Source organism: Apodemus sylvaticus, chromosome 20 (genome assembly GCF_947179515.1).
Source record: "Apodemus sylvaticus chromosome 20, mApoSyl1.1, whole genome shotgun sequence".
NCBI classification, from domain to species: domain Eukaryota; kingdom Metazoa; phylum Chordata; class Mammalia; order Rodentia; family Muridae; genus Apodemus; species Apodemus sylvaticus.
Genome location: NC_067491.1, coordinates 7,715,367 through 7,738,402, shown reverse-complemented (window position 1 = coordinate 7,738,402; position 23,036 = coordinate 7,715,367). Strand labels below are relative to the sequence as shown.

The 23,036-nt window shown below is 39.1% G+C and overlaps 1 protein-coding gene across 1 annotated transcript in view; it reads right to left on the bottom strand.

Moving 5' to 3' along the window:
• Nucleotides 1-23,036, bottom strand: part of Slc16a7 (solute carrier family 16 member 7) — a 161,205-nt gene that overhangs the window by 98,714 nt on the left and 39,455 nt on the right. The window contains exons 2-3 of the mRNA XM_052165800.1: nt 16,347-16,416; nt 13,571-13,665 (exon numbers count right to left, since the gene is read on the bottom strand). The gene's annotated coding sequence lies outside the window, so the exon portion shown is untranslated. The remainder of the gene's footprint in view (nt 1-13,570; nt 13,666-16,346; nt 16,417-23,036) is intronic.

The following is a 23,036-nucleotide window of genomic DNA, read 5'->3' as shown; positions in this document are numbered from 1 at the left end:
AGATACAGTAAAAAAAAAAAAAATCCCTGTACAATATGCATTGCTGTGGCTATGAATCTTCACAGAATCTGAGAATGGGGAAGACAGCATTATGAACAGTATCAAAGAGGTCAAGGGCACAGAGTTTCATTTGGTTGCCTGAAGAGGACTTGGGGTTGCTATCCTGAATCACTCACTCTTCATCTTCGTCATAAATCGACTCACTGATCTGAAGCTCATTGGTTCCACTAGACTTAGGCAGCTGACAAGCCTCTCCTCCTTCCTGGCTCCACCTCCTCGGTGCTATGGTGACAGGAGTGAGCGGTCTCTCTTGGATTTTTACAGGGTGCTGTGGACACGTAAGAGCAGGCACTTCACTGGCAGACATCTCTGCAGCCCTTGGGAGATATTTTGCCAAACAATTTGCATCCATTACCTCGTTCTCTAAATGATATAGGATAGGCACTGTGTAAATATTTTTAAGTATGGGCATATTGAGGTGTAGAGTTCTAGTTAGGTATGTATGGTCCTAAAGCTTGGGAATCCTCGATTTTGGCTTCCATCTCTAGTTTCTAAAGGGTCTAAGGACCATATTCTTCTCTAAACAGCAGACAAATGTTTCTCCAGTCTATGGGTGAGGGGCTTAAGTGCTAATTGTCAACCTGACGAATCCTAGAATCACCTGGGAGATGGGCACCTGGGCAAGCGTGTGGGCAATATCCTGATTACACCTATTGATGTAGGAGGATCAATCTTAGCACAGGCTGGAATCATTCTGGTTGTGGGGAAAGTGAGTGGAGGGCTAAGATACCTGCATTGCTCACCCTCTGCCTTGTACTGGGGACAGATAAGATTATGTGACCTCAAGCTCCTAGTTTTGTAACTCCCCTCTCACAAGGGATAATAACCTGGATTATAATCTAGAATAAAGCCTTCCTCCAGTAAGTTTCCTTGGTCAGAGGATTTTATCACAGTAACAGGCAAAGAAACTAAGATGAGATAAATGGTTTCCAAAGGGGGAAAAAAATCAGTTCTCTAGAAGCACCAGATACCAGCCTGTTACAAAACATGTTTCTCAAAGATTTTAATTACATGCATAATGACTATAATGACCAAGCAACAAAGACAATTCTTCTCTAGACATTCTCTCTGATTTTTTGACCAAATATAGCAATTCCTTTTTTCTAAAGTATACAATGTGTATCTGCTTCTTCTAAGAGCTTGAGTCAAAAATCTTAAATGAAACAGAAGCAAAGGGAGGTTCTTTCCTTCTACAAATATAGACAAGTGAGGTTTTGATACAAATTGTAGTATGAATTTTTCCACTACATAATAAACACCTCACAATTCGAGAGGAGGTGACATTTTCATGGGAACCTCATCAAATGGATCTTTGTCACAACAAAGCTTAGCACTTAACAATTAGTGTCAAAGGACTGCTTACCACTACTTAGCTTAATGAGCTTAACAGCTTTATTTCCATTCTGAAATCAAGCAAGGCTTCCTCCCTTCAAGCAGAGTGAGTGTTCTAATGGGCTGAGAGTAACAGGTGGGTTTTAAACAAAGAAAGAGGGCAAGCAGACCACCTCCATCCCCCCAGAAGAGGGACTAACCATTTCAAAGTTATTTCCCTTGTAAAGTAACTGTTGGCTTCTTTTGTGGGAGGATTAAGGTGAGAGGGAAAATCATTATCTCACAGACTGAAACTTGCCTGCTTGGGAAATGTGTTGATTATCTCTGCAATCAGGGTTTCCCTTGGCAGATAAGGAGCTTGCTTTCACACTTGGTGACCTGGAAATACTGGCCAACCTCAGAAGATCCTGCAACAGGGCTTAGCATCATGGGGGACTCCATGTTGACTTCCCCCTGGTCTAATGGAGACCAGGGGGAAGAAGCTTGGACCATAAAACAATGCCTCTTGTCTAAGTTTGACACTAGTCAGAGTTCAGAACATTTATTTGGGATAGTGACTGTGTGATTAAAAGCAGCTCTGCCTTAACCTCTCCAGATAATCTGCTGCTTTTAAAAATAAAAATATTAGAGGATTTATGTCACTGAGACCATCTGTTGATAGGATGGCAGTGACACAGTCATATAAGGAGAGGCTACTAATGCTACTGAATACGCACCTTTAATTTTACCACGACTGTTCATCTTTACTAAGCTTCTACATGTAGAGTACTGTGTTTTAGTATTGCAAGATATTCCAAGAAAGCTAAACAGATATGATCATGTTTGATATGTCAGAATTTGGAGGTATTAAAGGAAAGGAAGAAATGGTAGTCATTACAGTCTCAAAAACAAAGAACAAGTCTATAATCAATAAACAGCTTTGCAAAAAATCTACATGAGTGTCATGAATATGGATAATGTATCGTACTTTTAATACCTTTTCCTTTCTTTTATTCCAATGTTAAATCCTTAAAAGTTCTATGTGGTGATTAAAGTCATTTTGTTAAAATTACTGAGCATGTTAGGAAAGGTTACAGAGCTCAAATTATATAGTAAAAATTTGTTTTATAAGTATATCATTTATTTTCTTCACATGATATCCATTAAACTGTTTAAGCATTTTAAATATCCACTTGGAAAAAAAATCTACCAAAAATCAAATTAATTTTGAAATCAAATTAAGGGTTAACATTTGCTGTAGTAAAAAAAAAAAAAAATAGCAAATGTAGCTTGCTTAACTCACCACACAACTTGGATAATGAGCCCAGGGCCTTGCACATGCTACAAATGCTTTCTTTTAATTATTTTTAACTAACAAAAGTCACACAGTATGGGAAACACGGAGAAATCACATACTTGTCATTGTAGGACCTATTCTGTAGTGCATGAGACACAGACAGTTGCATTTGCTATGTGAACCTCTAAGAAAGAAGACAAGCGCAGGGGAGCCCTGCTTCAGCTCACAGAGCCCCAGGGAGACCAGGGAAGAAGGTGACTAACCTTTGCCAAGGTTACCTGTTCTCAAGAGTAATTCTGGAGCTATGGTTGTAAAACGGTTTGCTCCTCCAGACCCCGAGTTTTTAACATCCTTCTATCTCTTGGGGACAAGAAAAAGAGGAAAAACAGTCTTAGCAGAAAATCCTGATGAACAGCATGTATGGCCTTGGAACATGTCATTTATTCCATGCTTGAGTCATGACAAGAAATTCTTGGCGACAGATTTGTTTATAATCATATTCCCAAGTTTCGCGTAGCCTTGCACATTTCCCTTGTGAGATTTTGATGTTGTTCACATTAAGATGAAAACTTAAAAACTGGATCAAGGAGCAAAACCCATGCTCTTCACCTGATTAAAACACCCAAGGAAGTACAAAGAGCAGAGATCCCAGTTATGTATTTAAGAAGGGACAGAGAAAGAAAATAGTTGAAAAGCAAACAAACAGAATATAAAACTGAATGCCTCCTAATGTGATATGACTATCTATTTGCTTTTCTCAAGTAATACAGCTTTCATATTCATGGGACAGAGTTGACTACAACTTCCTAGTCTGAATTCTAGAACACAATAGAACTCGAAATTAGCAAACAGCTGAGGGAAACAACCCTGGTTCATTTCCTGAGTTAATTATCTCTCAGAGTCACAACATAAAAGGCATCTTGGTCTTAAATTTGAAATCAAGGACAAGAAGAGGGCTGTCATTCAAATTTGCATTGTGGAATAATCCCTTTCATAATACATACACAAAATGTAAGTATTCTGTTATCTCAGAGAATTTCTCCAAGAGCACAGTCAATGGAGCAACACCATAAAAGGGTGATTTGGGTATAAGAGATGTGTAGAACTCTTCCATCTTTGGCTACTGTCTGGTCATTAGAACGGTAGTATATTCAGTTAACAGATGAGGGTATTCAGGAACGATGCCTTTAAGGTATCTTTCCATTTCAGAAAGTGTGATTTCATATAGCTCCCTAGAATCGCCCTCAGCCCAGATCAGCTTCACAAGCTCCTACCACATGCACCAACACTAAAAGTGACTCAGTAAAATGTCTGTACTAGCAAGTACTTCTCTTTCCTTGTAGAATCAAAGTTTCCAGCCACACAGACTCATCTATCTTTCCTTCATTTCTTGGATACTTTGTAACTTCAATATTTTTAGTAGCTTCCAATTTTATCTATACCTATAAGCAATTACAGACCACACTTGCCTGCCTACCTGACCAACCCCTATGGAAATTCCAGATTTCTTTTTTTTTTTTGAAGACCTCCACCTAAACCCAGACACACTGAAGCTTATAGAGGAGAAAGTAGGGAGGAGCCTCATGCCTGTGGGCACAGGGGAAAAGTTCCTGAACAGAACACCAATAGCTTAAGCTCTAAGATCAAGAATTGACAAATGGGACCTCATAAAATTACAAAGTTTCTTTAAGGCAAAGAATACTATCAATATGACAAAACAGCAACCAATAAATTGGGAAAAGATCTTTACAAACCCTACATCTAATAGAGGGCTAATATCCAATACATACAAAAAAACTTAAGAAGTTAGACTCCAGAGAATCAAATAACCCCATTAAAAAATGGAGTACAGAGCTAAATAAAGAATTCTCAACTGAGGAATCCCGGATGGCTGAGAAACACCTAAAGAAATGTTCAATATCCTTAATCATCAGGGAAATGAAACAAATAACCCTGAGATTCACACCAGTCAGAATGGCAAAGATCAAAAACCCAGGAGATAGCAGGTGCTGGCAAGGATGCGGAGAAAGAGGAACACTCTTCCACTGCTAGTAAGATTGCAAGTTGGTAAAACCACTCTGGAAATCAGTTTGGCCTCAGAAAATTGGATATAATACTACTGGAGGACCCAGCTATACCACTCCTGGGCATATACCAAGAAGCTACTCCAACATGTAATAAGGACACATGCTCCACTATGTTCATAGCAGCCTTATTTTATAACAGCCAGAAGTTGTAAAGAACCCAGATGTCTCTCAACAGAGGAATGAATACAGAGAATGTGGTATATATACACAATGGAGTATTATTCAGCCATTAAAAACAATGAATTTATGAAAGTCTTAGACAAATGGATGGAACTAGAGAATATCATCCTAAGTGGGGTAACCCAGTCTCAAAAGAACACTCATGGTATGCACTCACTAAAAAGCGAATATTAGCCCAGAAGCTTGGAATACCCAAGACACAATTCACAGACCAAACTAAGCTCAAGAAGGAAGACCAAAATATGGATAATTTGATCCTTCTTTGAAGGGGGAACAAAACAGCCATGGGAGGAGATACATAGACAAAGTGTGGAACTATTTACTATACTACCTATATACTATACTATACTATACTATACTATACTATACTATACTATACTATAGAAAGAGACTATACTACCAAGGGATCCACCCTATACACAGTCACCTAACCCAGACACTAATGTGGATGCCAACAAGCACTTGCTTACAAGAGCCTGAAATAACTGTATCCTGAGAGGTTCTGCCAGTACAAGACAAATACAGAGGAGAGTGCTCCCAGCCAACCACTGGATTGAGCAAAAGGTCCCCCATGGAGGAGCTAGAGAAAGGACCCAGCTGAAGGAGCTGTCAGCCCTATAGGAGGAACAACAATATGAACCACCCGGTACCTCCAGAGCTCCCAGGGACTAAACTACCAAAGAGTACACATGGAGGTACTCATGGCTCCAGATGCATATGTAGCAGAGGATGGCCTTGTTAGACATCAAAAGGAGGAGAGGCCCTTGTCCCTAAGAAAGATCAATGCCCCAGTGTAAGGGAATGCCATGGAAGCAGGAATGGGTGAATTGGTGAGCAGGGGGAAGGGGAGGAGAATAGAATAGGGTGTTCTTGGAGGGGAAACCAGAAAGGAGCTAACATTTGAAATGTAAATGAAAAAATATCTAATAAAAAATAAAATAAAGAGTATATATTCCATCCACTGCTATAGGCAGTGATACAAGAATACACAGTTTAATGTTCTTTGGCTTTTTTTAATGTCTTTTTTTTTTTTTGTAAAACAAGGAGCCCTTATGTATACTGTTTTTAAAAACTATAAAGGCATTAAATTTTATCAAGGTATCCACAAGCAATGTTTAGAGAAAACTTTGGATAGACTGTCTCAGACACACCATCTCACTGGATGCTTCCATGAATAAAAACAAGTTTAATGAAATGAAATTGAATTTCTTATCCCAAAGTTATTCTAAAAGGATGATGTTGCTACTTTAAAGGAATGCCTAAGAGACCCTCACACACTGACTGTCAGGAAATAACACCAGGGAAAGTGTTGTAGTGCTGGTGGGATGACTCATCAAGAAAATTGCTTTCCATAAAAGCCAGATGACCGGAGTTTGGTCTTCAGAACCCAGACCATGTAAAGATGGAAGGAGAGAACCAACTCCAGAAAGTTATCTGACTTCTGTACTCGTACTATGCCACACATGTAAGTATACTCACTGACAAACATCATGCATACACGCATGTGCACGCATGCACATGCAAAACACATTCTAATAAAAAACAATAGTAACTAAAAATTAACTTTTCTCAGTAGAAGAAAAGTGGGAGAGTGTATATATATATGATGGATGATGGGTGTGTGACTGAACCTTAATCAGAGAAGTTTCTTCTGTCAGTAGGTGCTAACACACACACACACACACACACACACACACACACACACACGCACACACAAGCACATAACTGGAGAGATGTGTGCAGAGAATAAAAGACTTTGGAATTGATAAGCCCTAAATAAGGCAGCTATAGTCAGACTCTCCCCTCCAGACTCTGGGATCTGGAGGGGATCCCAGAAGATGGAACAGGAAGACTGTGAGAGCCAAAGGGATGACTCCAGGGAAGCAGCATTGTCTAGTTAAAGCAGGTCTGTGAGTGTATACCATTTGCATTCCTTTATGATTGCGTTACCTCACTCAGGATGATATTTTCTAATTCTATCCATTTGCCTAAGAATTTCATGAATTCACTGTTTTTAATAGCTGAGTAGTATTCCATTGTGTAAATATACCACATTTTCTGTATCTATTCCTCCGTTGGGGGACCTCTGGATTCTTTCCAGCTTCTGGCTATTATAAATAAGGCTGCTATGAACATAGTGGAGCGTGTGTCCTTATTGCATGCTGGGAAATCCTCTGGGTATAAGCCCAGGAGTGGTATAACAGTGTCCTCTCATAGTATTATGCCCAGTTTTCAGAGGAACCACCAAAATGATTTCCAGAGTGGTTGTACCAGCTTGCAATCCCACCAGCAATGGAGGAGTGTTCCTCTTTCTCCACGTCCTTGCCAGAGCCTGCTGTCTCCTGAGTTTTTGATCTTAGCCAATCTGACTGGTATGAGGAGAAATCTCAGGGTTGTTTTGATTTGCATTTCCCTGATGACTAAGGGGTGCAAATGGTATGTGCTCACTGATAAGTGGATATTAGCCCAAAAGCTTGGAATACCCAAGATATAATTCACAGATCAAATGAAGCTCAAGAAGAAGGAAGACCAAAATATGGATATTCTGGTTCTTCTTAGAAGGGAGAACAAAATACCCACATCCCATATACAGTTTCCAAACTCAGACACTATTGTGGATGCCAACAAGGAGCCGGATATAGCTGTCACCTAGGAGGCTTTGCCAGTGCCTGACAAATACAGAGGGGGACACTCATAGCCAACCATTGAACTGAGCACATGGTCCCAAATGGGGATCTAGAGAAAGGATCCAAGGAGCTGAAGGGGTTTGCAGTGTCTTAGATGGAACAACAATATGACCCTCTCAGTACTCCCAGAGCTCCCAAGGACAAAACCATCAACCAAAGAGACACATGAAGTTACTCATGGCTCCAGAGGCATAGGCAGTAGAGGATGGCTTTGTTGGACATCAAAGGGAGGAGAGGCCCTTGGTCCTGGGAAGACTTGATACTGCAGTGTGGGGGAATGCTGGGACAGGGAAGTGGGAAAAGGTCGATTGGGGAACAGGAGAGATGGGTTATGAGAGTTTCAGTGGGAGGGGACCAGGAAAGGGGACAACATTTGAAATGTAAAAAAAGAATATATCTAATTTTAAAAAGTAAATAAAACAAAAATACAAATAATTATAAAATAAAATAAAATTTAATGTTTAACACTGAAAAAAAAGCAGGTCTAATAGGAACTCAGAAAGCCCACCTGAGATGTACAGGACTGGCACAAGATCAAGCTAGCCAAAAATCACAGCACAGGGGTGGGAAGTATACACAAAACCAACTCTAGGCAAGAAGCTGTTTGCAACCAATTGTTGCTGGAGTTGGGAAAATCAGTCTTCTTCAATAGAGTGGCACTGGGTATATGCACCCAGGTTTAGGAGTAGTCATCCAACACGGATTGGACCCCATGGAAATGGTATTTACTTGTTTAAAAGGGAGAAATAATATGAATTTAGGAGGTAAAGAGGTGAGGGAAGAGAAAGTATAAACTCAAACTATGCTGCATGATATTCTCAGATGAAAATATGTTAAGAAGGGAAATCTAATACAGGGATGGAAAGTAATATGAAGTTGTACAAGAAACAGTGAATGGAGTTTTAATCATGCCGGAGCTTGGCAGCATATATACATGCAACAACAACAACAACAACAACAACAATAACAATATAACTAAAAGTAAACTTCTTAAAATGAAGGACCCTGTGTTAAATCCATACAGGAAGCCAGTCAGTGGGGGATTGTACCAAATCTGAGGCTTGGGGAGGCTTCAGTGTTTATCTTCCAGTCTGCCTTTTCTCTGGGTAGATCACATCCTTGATGATCCCTTAGCTGCAGAGGACACAGGCCTCCTTTGCTTTTGACAGACTGTGTCACCAGCCCTGGAGTCCTCACTGGGTCCCTTTGCCCTGGGGGACCACACCTGTTTCCTTGCACAGTCTAGCATCATTTCTTGCTTGCTGTCTACCTACCACTGTACTCCGGGACTGGAGTTCTTGGTTTCGGCATTTGTTATAGGTACTGGATTTTATCTTCAGTGGGGACTTATGGCCCACTCCTGACCTTGAACAAACTACCCAATCAGAACTCCAGCTTGCCTTGTGCCATAAGTTCCTTATGCCAAGACATCTGACAAAATAACACTAGAGTCCCTTCCACAGTTAGTTGGTGAATGTTCAAGAAGAGAGAGTGAGCACAAACAAAATCAATACCCCACCCCACCCCCAAAAAAAACTCCACTAAGCAAGACTGATGGTCCTGTCCTATGCTCCTTCTCAGGTGTCTTACTCCAAGGGAGGTGCATTTTGTTGGCGAACTCTCTATAGGACCTTTTCTAGGGTAGCTTCTTCCTCTGAGACGGGAAATCTGATCTTGGAAATAAATTTGAATTAAAGTGTCCATTTGATTATATATTCAAGCCACATTCTCCAGTTGGAAACCAGGTTTAAGAATTGAGTACATGCATCAAAGAAGCCAGCTGACTCTGCGTTTTCCCTTGTGCTTAATTAATTAGCTTAACCAACATTTAGTGGGTGGCGAGCACACAAAGCCACTGTGGTTAGGACCAGGATGAATGCCAGGATAAGTAAGGCAGGGATCTTTCTCTCCCCATGCACTCACCCCTTGATGGAATACAGATACACACAGTGCTACCCAGTCAGAATTACTGAAGCTACAATAGAGCCACAGTCTTATTAAGAATAGTCAGTGTCCTGTGGAGCCTTGTTGGATTTAAGTCAGTGCCACATGAATTCTCTTGGTTTATACCTGAGATAGAAAACCCATAAAACCATAAAATACAGGCATCCTCTATATTAGAAAGCTGTTATACAATACTAGGTTCTGATTCTCTGAAGAGTATAGAAGAATCAGTTCTTTATAACTAAAACCACCATCATCCTCTCTGACTAGACTCTTAGGGTAACATTGGCGAATATAATGACAAAGTTGTGACAAGAACCATATGAGAAGTGGAGGAGAATAAACATTGTGTCTTTGTTTTTGTTTTTGTTTTTCCTTTCTAGGTTGAGAATACTGCCAATGGAACCTCCAAACAACTCGGGCTTTTGCCAAGATGATAGATTACTCTCTGCAAACTAAGACCTAGGTCCCATTGCTATGGATACATAGAATCTTTAGCCATATTTTCTAGTGTCTTTGGTATGGGAACCGTACTCTGTAGGCAAAAGAAAAAATTCAAACTCAAGCCCAGAGACAAACCCTTTGATCTAAATCTGTCCTGCCTGCAGAATATGCCAGGGCAATGGTGGTACAAACCTGTAGGATCAACTATCCAATGCCATTTGACTTGAAGCCCACACCATGAGATGGAACCTATACCTGAAACTGCTTGGGTGACCAAGAACCTGACACTAGAGAGGCTATGGACCTAGGATAAAAACCAACTACGACTGTTCATATACACATATAGTGATGACATTCTGTTACACTTAGAAATCAGTGACTTGAATAAAAAATGAAAACAAAAAAGACATTTCCTGTGCAGTAGATAAGAATATCTACTGAGACCTACAGCTAGACAATGCGCAGAGAGTGAGGGACTTTGGGACATTGAGTCCTAAATGGGTTGTCTTCATCTCTGTGGAAGAGAAATTGGAATCATCTTAAGAGCCAGAGGCGATGGATGACTCCAAGGAAACAGTGTCCTCCAGACATACCAGAACTGATGCACATGCGAACTCAGAAGGCCACTGCAACAGATCCAAGCATGCACAAGCTCAGTCAGTCTATACAGTCTCCCAGCCCTGAAAAGCAGAAATGGACATGGACTCCCACGTCTAAGCAAAAAGCTGGGTGCAACTGATGCTTGGTGGCAAAGGAGAAAAGTTTGTCCAATGCGGTCTCATTGGGTGTATGAGCCATGCCCCATGTCAAAGAGTAGTGGGATAAAACAAAACCAACTTAATGGTACTTCTAACATTTTGTCTCATTTTGCTTTGGTTGAACTTTTGTTGTTGCTTTACTACGTTTTTGCTTGCTGGTTTTGAGTCTGTCTCTTTGACTCGATCTGTCTTTGTCTGTTTGTCTGTTCTCTCTCTCTCTCCCTCTCTCTGTCTCTCTGTCTCTCTGTCTCTGTCTCTGTCTCTGTCTCTCTCTCTCTCTCTCTCTCTGTGTGTGTGTGTGTGTGTGTGTGTGTGTTTCTTGTTTTTGTTGTTTTGGAGAGAGAGAAAACAAAGAACATAGGTAGTTGGGAAGAATTTGGGAGAAACTAGAGGAGAAAGAAAATGATCAAAATATATTGTATGAAAAGAATTACAATAAAAAAATATACCTTTAATAAGGAGCTAGTATCCCAAACATTTATTTAGCCAATTGAGCCTGAGCGTAAAGGCCTTATTTAATCGCTACCCCTGATGTCGACCCACGGGACACACCTTGTGAGTCTTGGGACTGAGGACACAGAGATGGCACGTTGTGGAAGAGTGCTTTGTGTCTACAGGAGATGCGATGGCTGGCACCTTCCCCCAACCCTTGAAAGGCATTCCAGAAAAAGAGAGAGAAAGAAGCCATATTGAAGAACCGAACACACCTGATACTACTTCCTGCTAACTCATTGCATGTGTTTCTGTTATTTTGTTTGATTGTTTGTTTTTAAGCCATATTTAAGCTAAAGCTGGGGCAAGGAAAGGCAAGGGCTTGTACAGAATGCTGAAATTCATCTTCGAGGCCACCGAAGACCTGTATACATCATCAGTCCTTTGGGGAGAGCCCCTCGGCACTCTGACTCTTAGCTATTGTACTGGCTGGGTTCTGTGTGTCAACTTGACACAGGCTGGAGTTAGTACAGAGAAAGGAGCTTCAGTTGGGGAAGTGCCTCCATGAGATCCAACTGTGGGGCATTTTCTCAAATAGTAATCAAGGGGGGAGGGCCCCTTGTGGGTGGTGCCATTGGGTTCTATAAGAGAGCAGGCTGAGCAAGCCAGTAAGAAACATCCCTCCATGGCCTCTGTATCAGCTCCTGCTTCCTGGCCTGCTTGAGTTCCAGTCCTGACTTCCTTTGGTGATGAACAGCAATGTGGAAGTGTAAGCTGAATAAACCCTTACCTCTCCAACTTGCTTCTTGGTGCCAATGTTTTGTGCAGGAACAGAAACCCTGACTAAAATAGCTTTGCTCGAGTGAATGAGATGGGAATTAGCAAATGTGGGAAAGGTGGAATTGTAAAGTGGAGACAGACGACAGACTTGCCTAAACAGTACCACAAAAGTAGCGGCTCAATTTGAGAATGTCGCAGAAATCTCATTTAGCCACCAGCACAGTGTCATTGTCTGTTTTTTAATCACATTCCTGACAGGCTTGTGAGGGTAATGTTTAAGTATCCAATTTAAATCGGTGGTTCCTCTCGAGTTTCAGATGTCTGTGTAAAGAATGTGTTTTGTTTGGATTTGTTTGGATTTTCCCTACACAAAGCCAGGGGGTGTTAAAAGACAGGCACAGACAGGCTGTTCTGTCAGAGTAATGTACAATTAAAAACTCTTTGGCAAACACAGTGGGGAGCCTCTGGGCTCTGTGTGGGTAGCTGGATGCAGTAAGGAGATCTTACCTCACTGCCTAACTCTGGCACTTCAAGGTTCACAGAGGTTTAGCCCTATACCTGGAAAGCCTTGGAGAGACATTTCTCCATGAAAATTAAAATGCATTCAGCTCCTGTTAGCTGGGGAAGTTAAAGTGTGTACCTTGTAGTGTCGATTAAACATTTGTTTTTTACCCAAAGAGCCAACACCAGTCCCAGATGAAGAACTTCTCCACCCATCCAACAAATGCCTTCTTACAGAACATCACTGGAAACAACATTTCAAGGTTTCCCCCACTCTTGAAACATCTCTTATCTAGGCCTCTTCTTAAAGGACGGTGCAGGCTTTTCCTGGTGCCAAGGTCTCTGCGTTCTTGAACAGTGATATCAACACAAACATAAAGACTCTAACGATAATGAATCTAAGATAGAAAGGTAAGTGATTCCCAAGGAATGAAACATCGCCAAGTCTGTTAATTGTGCTTCATTAATAATTAATATCTGTGATAATGCTAACAAGGAAGAGAATGACTTAAAAGAATGGTATTTAAAAAATTAGGTGACATCATACTGTGCTGATGTCACTCAAAGCAGCCAGTCCTAAATTTTAGACACTACTATATCTAATCTTTTAAGACAAGAAGACAAGCTTATGGAATATATACAACAATCACAACAATAGTTAAGTTTAGTTGGCTTCTAAGATTTGTCAAATTTACTCCAAATTTTGTACTTTAAATAGACTAAAATAATTTTTGTAATTGTCAATATAAAGAAACTTTGCAATGTTCTCACTTTATAGATAAAAATACTGTGTTTGAACAGATTTTAGTCAGGAAGCATCAGCTCTAAGAATTGAAGCCACACAACAGAAGCCATGGTCTGAGCTTCAATTACCAATGGTAATGACAGAAGGTGCCAGGGAAGTGTATCCAGTGGGAGTCACATAATGTCACATAATATAAAGTTCCCCAATAATCATAATTTGCTTACAGGACAAAGCTAAAGATTAAAGTCCAGATTCATTCATGTTAAATTGTCCCAATTTAACAAATGCCATGAGTTGGGGAAAGCAGACAGACAGAAATACCATCGCACATCATGGGAACTCACAAGGTAGCTCTATTGATGTACTGTTGTGAGTTCACGGTGCCCGGATACCCTTGTGTAAGTATCTGCAGGAAAGCACCACACGCCAAGCTTCACTCCTAGAGGTACCAAAGAAGAGAAAGTAACCATGTAAATATTATAGTAATTAATGCAATTGTGTTGACAGTACGATATCTAATTCCATGTGTAAGTGAGCTACAGCATTTAGCTTTCTCTTGCCTTGGGTGAACTTGCTACTGGCTTTCTCCAAAATTCTGCAGTTGATGTTAAGTCTTCATTAGGCATGGAAGGATCATGTAACTCAACGAGTACACATCATTAGTAGTGACACTGTATTCTAACTGCAATGTATACACTTATGTTTTCTGTCCAACACAAATTTACAAAAATTACAGTTTTTGCAAAAATAAAAAATCATAAATTCTTTGCAAGCTAGCATTTTTGAAATTTGAAAACAAGGATGTTTGAAATAAGGACACAAAAAAGTGATCTTTCCATGAGCCTTTAGTACAATAATGTATACAGGAATGTGCATGTGTGCTTGAAAGGTAAACACTTGAAATTTCTAGAAAATACATTTAACTCCACTGATATTAATTTAAAAGCTAAAAACAACACATCAGTAAGACAATTTAAGTAGAAAATGTTCCAGAAATATAATTAAAATCTGACCATCTATATCCCTTGATTCTATGAACTTCGTAACAAAATTTTGACTTCTTTAGCTAATTCCAGTAACTAAGAAAGGGGAAAAGAAGAGATGCAATAGTACCTACCACCAAATCATTACTATCAATTAACTAACATTTTGAATGTATCTAATATACTAATTAGCAATGAAATAATAGTAAAACAATACTTAACAGTCAACAGATGTTGCTTAAGAAGAGAAAAATAGTCTTTAATATAAATGAATAAATACAAGATGCCTGCTGATTCTCTATTTAAAAAAAATGAGTCTTTTATAAGTAAAATGTGATGTTTTGCTGGTTATTAAATCAATACACATAACTTTAAGATGTGATTGAGAAGAACCAAACATCTAGAACAGGACAGCATGGTGAAAGGTTTCTGGATCATTTCCTATGAGCAAAGATGACAGAGCTGACAGAAGTAACATGAACTTCTTAAGTTCTGGTCTGGCCATAGGGTTCTATTTGACCTTATGGATTTTGACAGGGGATTCAGACAGGCAATCTGCTGACTACGTAAGGTTCATGATTATAACAGCCAGATTATTCATGCACAATTACCTTAATGTAGTAAAAGAGTCACACAAAAACATGTCAGTTCTAGATGCAAAATACTGTGTCAATAATTTAAACTCATTTGAATTTTAAAAATCAATTTTATAATGCAGCTTATGTTACTCGTATTATCATCTTAGCTTGAGTAAAAACTGCATGTTTGACTAAACCACATTTAAGACTGTAATCTTACTTTCTGTTTTCAGTGACAGCTATTGACATGTACTTTGAACTAATTTCATTTATAGATACAATGGTTTATTTGATTTTTGAGTTCACTTCATTTATAGATACAATGGGTCACTCCCATTGTCTGTTATAACCCACCAATACATCGACATATTTATGTTTCTTGCTCCATGAGTTTAAAAGGTATTTTCTCCCACATTTCCATCCTCGTGTGAGATAAAATATTATTAATATTTAGGGAAAATAATAATATTGGGAGTGAGTTAAGGAAGTTGTCTTTTTCTTTCTCCTATAACCTCAACTCTCAACATATTTTAAAACTTAAAAATAAGGAATTCCTAATTTTTATCCATAACCTTCAGATTCTAAGTCATTTAATTTACACTATTTTGTCATATGAAATCAAGCCAATAAAAGTTTTTTTATGTGTATTAACACTTACCATTGATTTTAATTTTTTAAAGAAAAGCGAAATAGACCTGAAGTTCATGTGTTTGTGAGTCGATGCATCAAAATATTGAGACTTGTTTGACAATTATAATATCGTGTCTAACAAATACACTTTTTAAAAGGTAGTTAAAAAATAAATCCTTTTTGGTCTGGCATGGCCTTACAGGTAACTTTACCTTAAACAACATTAGTGTGCCCGACCTTCTGAAATTCCATGTCTAAAATGCAGAGTTTAATAAGACTTTCTTGTGTTTAAAAGCAATTTGTTCTTAGAATTCCATTAATGTAAAACCAATACTTAAAATATAGGCTCTTCTTTTCAAGAGCCCATAAAATAAGAGAATTCACTGGATCTACAGTTACTCAAAAATCAACACAAATAAAAAGGGAAAGAAAAACATTAGGAGGAAAAAGGTCAAGGATGAATGTTAGAACCTGTGGAGAGCTATGTGAATGCATAATCTCTTACCACACAACTAGTTGTGAGTGGCATAAAACTTATGTAGCCTGAGTTTGTCTCCAACTAGTGGTATTCCTCCCTTAGCCTCCCGAGCACTGGAATTATAGACATGTACGACCAGGCTCAAGGATATTTTTCATTCCGTAATTTTGTAGAGCATTGATCAGGCAGACTGAATAGCCATATATTTTAGAGGGCTGGTGTTTTCATTCTGCTATTTTAATAGTCTCTGACATTTTGCATTGTACCCATATCTAACCTTTCTCATGGCTTGATTTAGGAATTTCAGTTATAGACAAAGTGTACCAGTCTAGGGCACTCCATCTTTTCTAACTAATAAGGAAAACATGTCTTAACAGAGCCCCGCACGACAGGTACTTGGTAGAGGTGTTTATTTAAAGAGCAGTGCAATTGGGCATGCACCCTTACATACCTAGTAGCATATGAAGTACAGTGCAGTTAGATGGGTACAGCATTCATGATTACACATGGTGTACTGTTATCTGGAAGATGATAAAGAAAAAACACAGAAGGAGATTTAGCTTTTAAGTGTAATCACATTGATGTGCTTAACAAACAAATCAGCTCAAAATAAAGGAGTGTATCAGAAACCTGAGTGAATGTGGATCTTTAACACAAACAAGAGATTTACATTCAGAATTCTGGGAGAAAGGAAAGATAATCTGTTCTCTTAGGAGAGAGTTTCTCCCTTCGGGTCCAGAGCATGTTTTCTAATGATGATCATGCTTATGAATTCTCAGTGGTCATTAGGGCTTATCAAAAGTTTCCTTGGAGAGAATATTAATATCTGGATAGTTAGTGTTAATAATGGAGATGAAACAAGGGCAAAGCTAGCTGCCACCTTCTTCTAAATCTCCTCTTTCTTTCCACGTGAGCCCCCAAAACATGTTTGTTTTGGAAGCAACTGGTGAACAGTCCAGAAGGAGAATTTAAAGCCAGTGGCTGACTACTGACAAGGGCAAAAACATAAGTCACGTCAGCTGATGTGCAGCTGACTAACTTGAGGAGGAAGAATGCAAGGGCACTCGCTGTTCAAGGTCAAAGAATAACATTCCTTCCGCAGTTAAGTGGCTGCTGTGAGACAACAGATCCTATCTTAATACCGAGAAACAAACCCACCGTGGTAAGGTTATCCGGTCACCAGAGGTGACCGTTGAAAGTTGGGAGGCAGATTAGAAAAGCCTTTGCCTGCAACTACAGAGCCATTTCTGTGGCTGCAAATAGACCCAGGTCCAGGGCCAACGCCAAGGAATTCTATTGTAGTCTTTGGTAAGTATATTAACACAATACCTCTAAAGACCTATAAGACAACTAAAATATCATTAGCCGAGTAGAAGGTAAAGAACAGCACCCACTATCTTAGAATAAAAATAAAAAGAGAAAACATTATTCCAAATTGTATTTTTTTTATTGATCTCAAAGCTTTAACAGAAAGTGTTGAATGAATGAATCTTATTTACCTATCTTTAAAGGAGGCATGTAAATGTCTTCCTTCCCATTTATGTCTGAGATGAAAAAAGTCTATAGGCACTGAAAGTAAATAGAATCAGTTTGCTGTTTCACTAAAATGATAATAATAACATAATAACAACAATAATAATAACCATTAAGTGCCAAAAAGCCAAAATACATTACAAACACCATGTCATTACATTCTATGTCAACTTGTCTAGTAAAAATTTCACCATGCAGTGTTGTGATATTACTAAGCAAGGGGTGTAGACGGCACTGTACAGTTGGGGTGAGGGAATCCATAAGGAAAAGTCATCCAGAAATGAAGGGAGAAGCAGACTCTATATCCACTTTCTGTTCTCTGATTTCAATTGCATACTCTAGCCTTCCCATAAATTGTTTTTACAGGAGTGCGATGCATCACTCTAAAGAACAGACCTCCAAGAACTCCATCTAGGGAGTGTGGGACTGTTCTGAAGTCCCCTGTTGGATTCAGTAGGAGCCTACACCCTCCGTGGGCTGCTCCCAGCCCCCAGCTGCTTCTGAGCCCACCACTGATTTTGGTCAAGGGGTTTGCCTGGCCCTTCTAGCTTTTCTATTCAGTTGTTGTTCTTGGGAAAAGGAACTTTTGAAGAAGAAAAAAATTCCATGATTGCTTTTCAAAACCAAGGTGCCTGCAAAAATCACGGAAATTGAACTCGTGGGGGAATTCAGTTTTAAGAAACTTTCGACTTTTCGATGTAATTCCGGGACCTGGAATTGAAGCAATTGGGTTAGAACTGCAGAGGTGGATTTTTGTTCAATATAACCTGAAAGAACTGCTGAGAAGTGAAATTGGCCGCTCCAATCCTTCTGAGCATTCTGCCAAGGCTAATGCGCCCATTTTAGAGACAGGGGAGCACAGGTATGTGAAATCTAAGTCTTCGGTGTTGTTTAGCTTTAAGAATCAGAGTTTCTGATCCAATCTTGAGATTTCTCATCCTGACCACAGAGCCAAACAGTAATAGGATACTATTCCTAAACAAACACCAAATGTATTCAAAACAAATGCATGAATGGGCTCCATGACAGATTAAATATTCATGCTAAACTTTTTTGAGTATTCTGAATGGATTGGTAAGACAGTCATGCATCCTCTTTAAAAGCAAACCTTCCGTTTTATGAATAGCTGAACAAGTGATTCTATACAGCGAACTCAAGTGTCTTGAGCATTTTACAGTTACCAAAGTGCTAAGATGACATTGTTTTGATATGTAACAATAGCAATTAATTCACTGAGAGCAAAGAGACTTACACATAAGTAAAAAGGAATGGGATATGTAAATTCTAAATGCTAAATTGTTATGGCATAACTCTTTCAAAAATAAAACATTGAAAAATATTACAAATATGAACTTATATCCATATTAGAATCTATTCATCAAATATTAACCAAACCCATAAAGCCAGATGCATAGATCCAGTTAATTTCTTCCAAGTAAACTACTGAATAGATTAGCAAGTAACAAAAGCCCAGTACCCCAAGAACTGTCACTCCAATATCCCTCAAAGAAAAGTGTGTGTTAAACCAGGCAACAGTAGTATTTGCAACAGAAATAGGAAAATGCACTCAGCCGCACATCTAAAGAAAGGATGGCCCCAGGCCCCATGATGCCTGTCTGGTTACTGCTCTCACACCTTCCTCTAATGATTTCATTTCTCTGCCTATTATTCATCCTTCTGTGCATTTCCCATTTGGGTGCCTCTCTCTACGCTGTCACACCTGGGTGCCTTTGGGTGCCTTTGTCAGCCTTTTCCACCCCATAGACGTCCACTTCTAAACAAACAAACAAACAAACCTTTCCAACCAGGTCTCTGTAACATCATCAAACTATTTTCCCTTCCAAAGACTGAGTTAGATTTCTTTTCTCCATCCATTGAGGTCTGGTGTAGCACACACAAAGGCTCCATGTAATCCTTCTGTGGCCACTGTTATTTTTATCTCTTCCCCTTTATGAGAAGAAATCCATCTTCATCAAGATTCATTTTAAAGCCGCATCACCCTAAACACTAAGACTCATCTATCTTATTTTAGATCATTTTCTTCAAAACCCATTTTTCACTATACCAAAAATACTCTTGTAATTAATGATGGCAATCAATACTCATGGGCTGCAATGAGTAACTTCATCAGAAAAAAAAAAATCGTGACCTCTGCTTGTCTCTTCTTTCTAAAGTAATTCATTTCCAACTTGAACTTCAGGGCCACTGTGACTACCTCTGTTACTGGAGTCTCCAACAGTGAAACTCCATTTCTAATCTATAGATTCCTGTCGTTTGTACAGTCTTTAATATCTTTTCTATTAACCTTATTCTGGATTTTCCTTGATATTGGCTAGAAAATTAATACATCTTCAGAATTAATATTCAACTTCCAGTCTCTTTCCTTCTCTTCTCCACCCATTTAGGACTTCAACAGAAAGCTCAGCATAATTCTCACTTTGGTAGGAACCAATTGGACACAAGGTCTTTTTGCTCTGTCTCAGTAGGAATAGTGGGTAGGTAAAAACTGCTGGCAACCCCAGGCTGACAATGCCCAAGGTTTCTAAGCACAGGACTGGTAGATTCACAGGCTCAGAGTTCTCATCTATGAGTTAGGAACCCCATTGCTCTGGATTTTAAAAGCCATAGACTAATGGTTCACGGTACTTACACTGGGAGCTCTCAGACTGTGCTTGAACCATGGGCAGTGCTAGCATGTGGCAGGCATTGTACTTCCAGGTTTCTAGAAGAAGTGAGGAGCTGCAGCAGGTACCAGCAACCAAGAGCCAGCAGTGGCTGCTCGTTTCACAACTCTTCAGTAGACCCTGTATGCTCAGACCACTCAACTCTACAATGTAAACGTTAAGCTCCCGGGGGGCACAGTTCTGGCCCTTGGACTTAAGATGTCTGAGAGCCTTGTTCTTTAAAGTCCTGGCAGCAACCTGGAACTCCTTCTATAACCAGAAGCCGGTAGCTGGGCATAGTTCTCTGGCTTTCTATTGTTTCTGCTGCAGGTCATTTTGCCCTGGTCATTCTCTCAAGGTCTTCAGATGCCTTCCTGTCACTAGTACCACCAAAGTTAATTCTCCCTTCACCCTGGCTACTGTTCTAAAGCCACTTGCATCTTTTTATCTTTGTTACCAACTCATCCCACTCTACTAATCATAAACACGCAAAGTAGGAAATAAAAGACCACCTGAGACAGCCTACCTTTGCTTGTACTAAATGTTCTAATCTCACCCCACACCTCTTTTCATGTTGTCTCACACCTTTGAGTCTTCTTCTCCATCTTAATGTACAAGGTCCTATTAAAGAATTGTCTGGTTTTTCAGTTAAGCAAGCTCCTATCTATCCCTTAAAACCAATTCTGAAGTTTCTCTCCTATGAGCTTGGCACTCCAGAATGCCAAAGAGAGAATCAGGAGACAAACTCAGAGGATAAGAACTTTTCAGGGAAGGCAATATGAGGAAAGCCTCACTAAAGGTACACATACTCCAGTTATGAATGTGATCAAACACATCATCCTGAACTGGCTCAAATGTGGACTTCTCAAATGGCACTGCTGTTTTCCAGGGTAAAGGGTTGAACATGCCTGACAGAATACATAGATGCAATGGCTGTAATTCTTGCATTTTTTTCCTTTCACAAATATTTACACCTTATTAAAGCATATTAGCTGATACATGATGGCCCAGAAATTCAGTCTCATGCTTTTGGGATTCACCATTGACTACCTGTTGGGAAATTGCTGGGTTCTGTTGCCTATGAATATATTTTAGATGAGAAAGGAGTCAAAAAGTCAAACTATACCTCACAGTTATCTTGGTGAAGGTAAGCATCACCAAAATAGATCATTGAATCTTCTATAGTTCAAATATTTCTAAAAAACTGGGTATTTATATTATAAAACAAGCCCAAAGTAAGTTATTCTAATTTATCATATCTGAAGAAGCCAATTTCTAGGTGTTAACACCTGATGAAAATTCACACTTTGCTGTGTAAAACAAAAGTGTGTTTGATGTGTGTGTATGTAGTTTTTGTTTGTCTTAAAAGAAATAAATTTTCCTATCTTAGTAAAACTTTTATTTTATGTCAAATATCAATATCTGAAGGTCAGTATTCCTACTTGGGCAATACTCTACCCATATTTCCAGTATAATATCCCTTTATGAGTTGAATTGGGAGGCATGTTACTTTCTAAAAGGTAGTAAAGGCATCATCACCATGGATATTCATGCTTCCTTGACAGCTGATGTAGGTCATCTTGATAACTGCATAGTCTCCTCCCACGCTGGAAGTAGCTGTGACATTTATTCAGTTTTCAAAGACTGTTTAGATGTCACACTTTTCTCCAACAATTCTAAATTTCATCACAAACCTGTCTGCACAGTGAAAAGGCTGCTGAGAGGCTGATGTGTTCAAATTTCTGGGCTTGATTACACTTGTGTGGTACCACTTCTCTAAAGCTATTTTAAGCATGCTCTTAGGTTACAGTAAGCTACATTGTAAATCTAATTACTCTTAGCCACAGTGGCGAAGGCACCTGAGAATGTTTCTCTGCAATCTACTTAAGGAAAGATGCTACTGTTTTCTTCAAAGCACTCACAAAACATTGTTATTACATGGTTATCTATATCTCTAATTCCATGTTTTTCATTATGCACACATGCCCATATACATGTACGCATACACATGCATACACATACATACATATACACACATACACATGTACACACACAAACACATATACACACATAAATATACTCACACATGGACACACACACATACACAGGCACGTGGATATGTTATAGACATAATACCTCTCATGGTGTGCAGAATTTAAATAATGATGAAGAAATGGGATGAAAAATGTAAATAGAACTAAGTTGACACATATTTAAGTAATTTTAACCTCATTCAGAAAACTAGCATGCACTCATAGAGACTCAGATATTTAAAGTTCTTTGAGAAAAAACAAACAAGTAGACTGAACTTTCTAGTCCTCTGTTTACTCATCTGTACAATGGGAATAATTACAATACCATAAGTAAAGGGTACTGCACACAAGAGCATGCAGCATGTTCACTGGCAGGGAGCAGAGTCTACAGAAGAGAGATAAGATCAGTCATTAACATTTATGTCACATTTGAGTGAATTATATTAATCTATATTATCCATTGAAATCTTGACAATACAAATCTATTTTGAACATATATGGGCACTGATAATTTATCAATAATTCACAGTAGCCAAATAAATCTCTCAACTTCTTCATGTCTGTTTTTCCAATTATTACCAGCTCTCACGACAAATTTCTTTCGATGAAATTCTAGCCTGTTTGCTGTGTCCATTGTGTCCACGTTATTCAAAGAATGCTGGGAGCTTGTCTCATTTGATTCACATAACAACAGCCCTGATTCACTGATGTGCCAGTTCTCTAACACACACTCCATGGTTTCCACAGATCCCTTTCAGATACTCCTGGAATCAGCAACTTTGAAGTTGATCAAGGAGTCACTCTTTAACTGTGATTTCTCTCCTAGACTACTCCCACCTTGAGGTTTTTTTTTCCCTCTGAACAAAGAATCAGACCTGATTTTAATCCACAATATTTTTTCAAACAGTCACC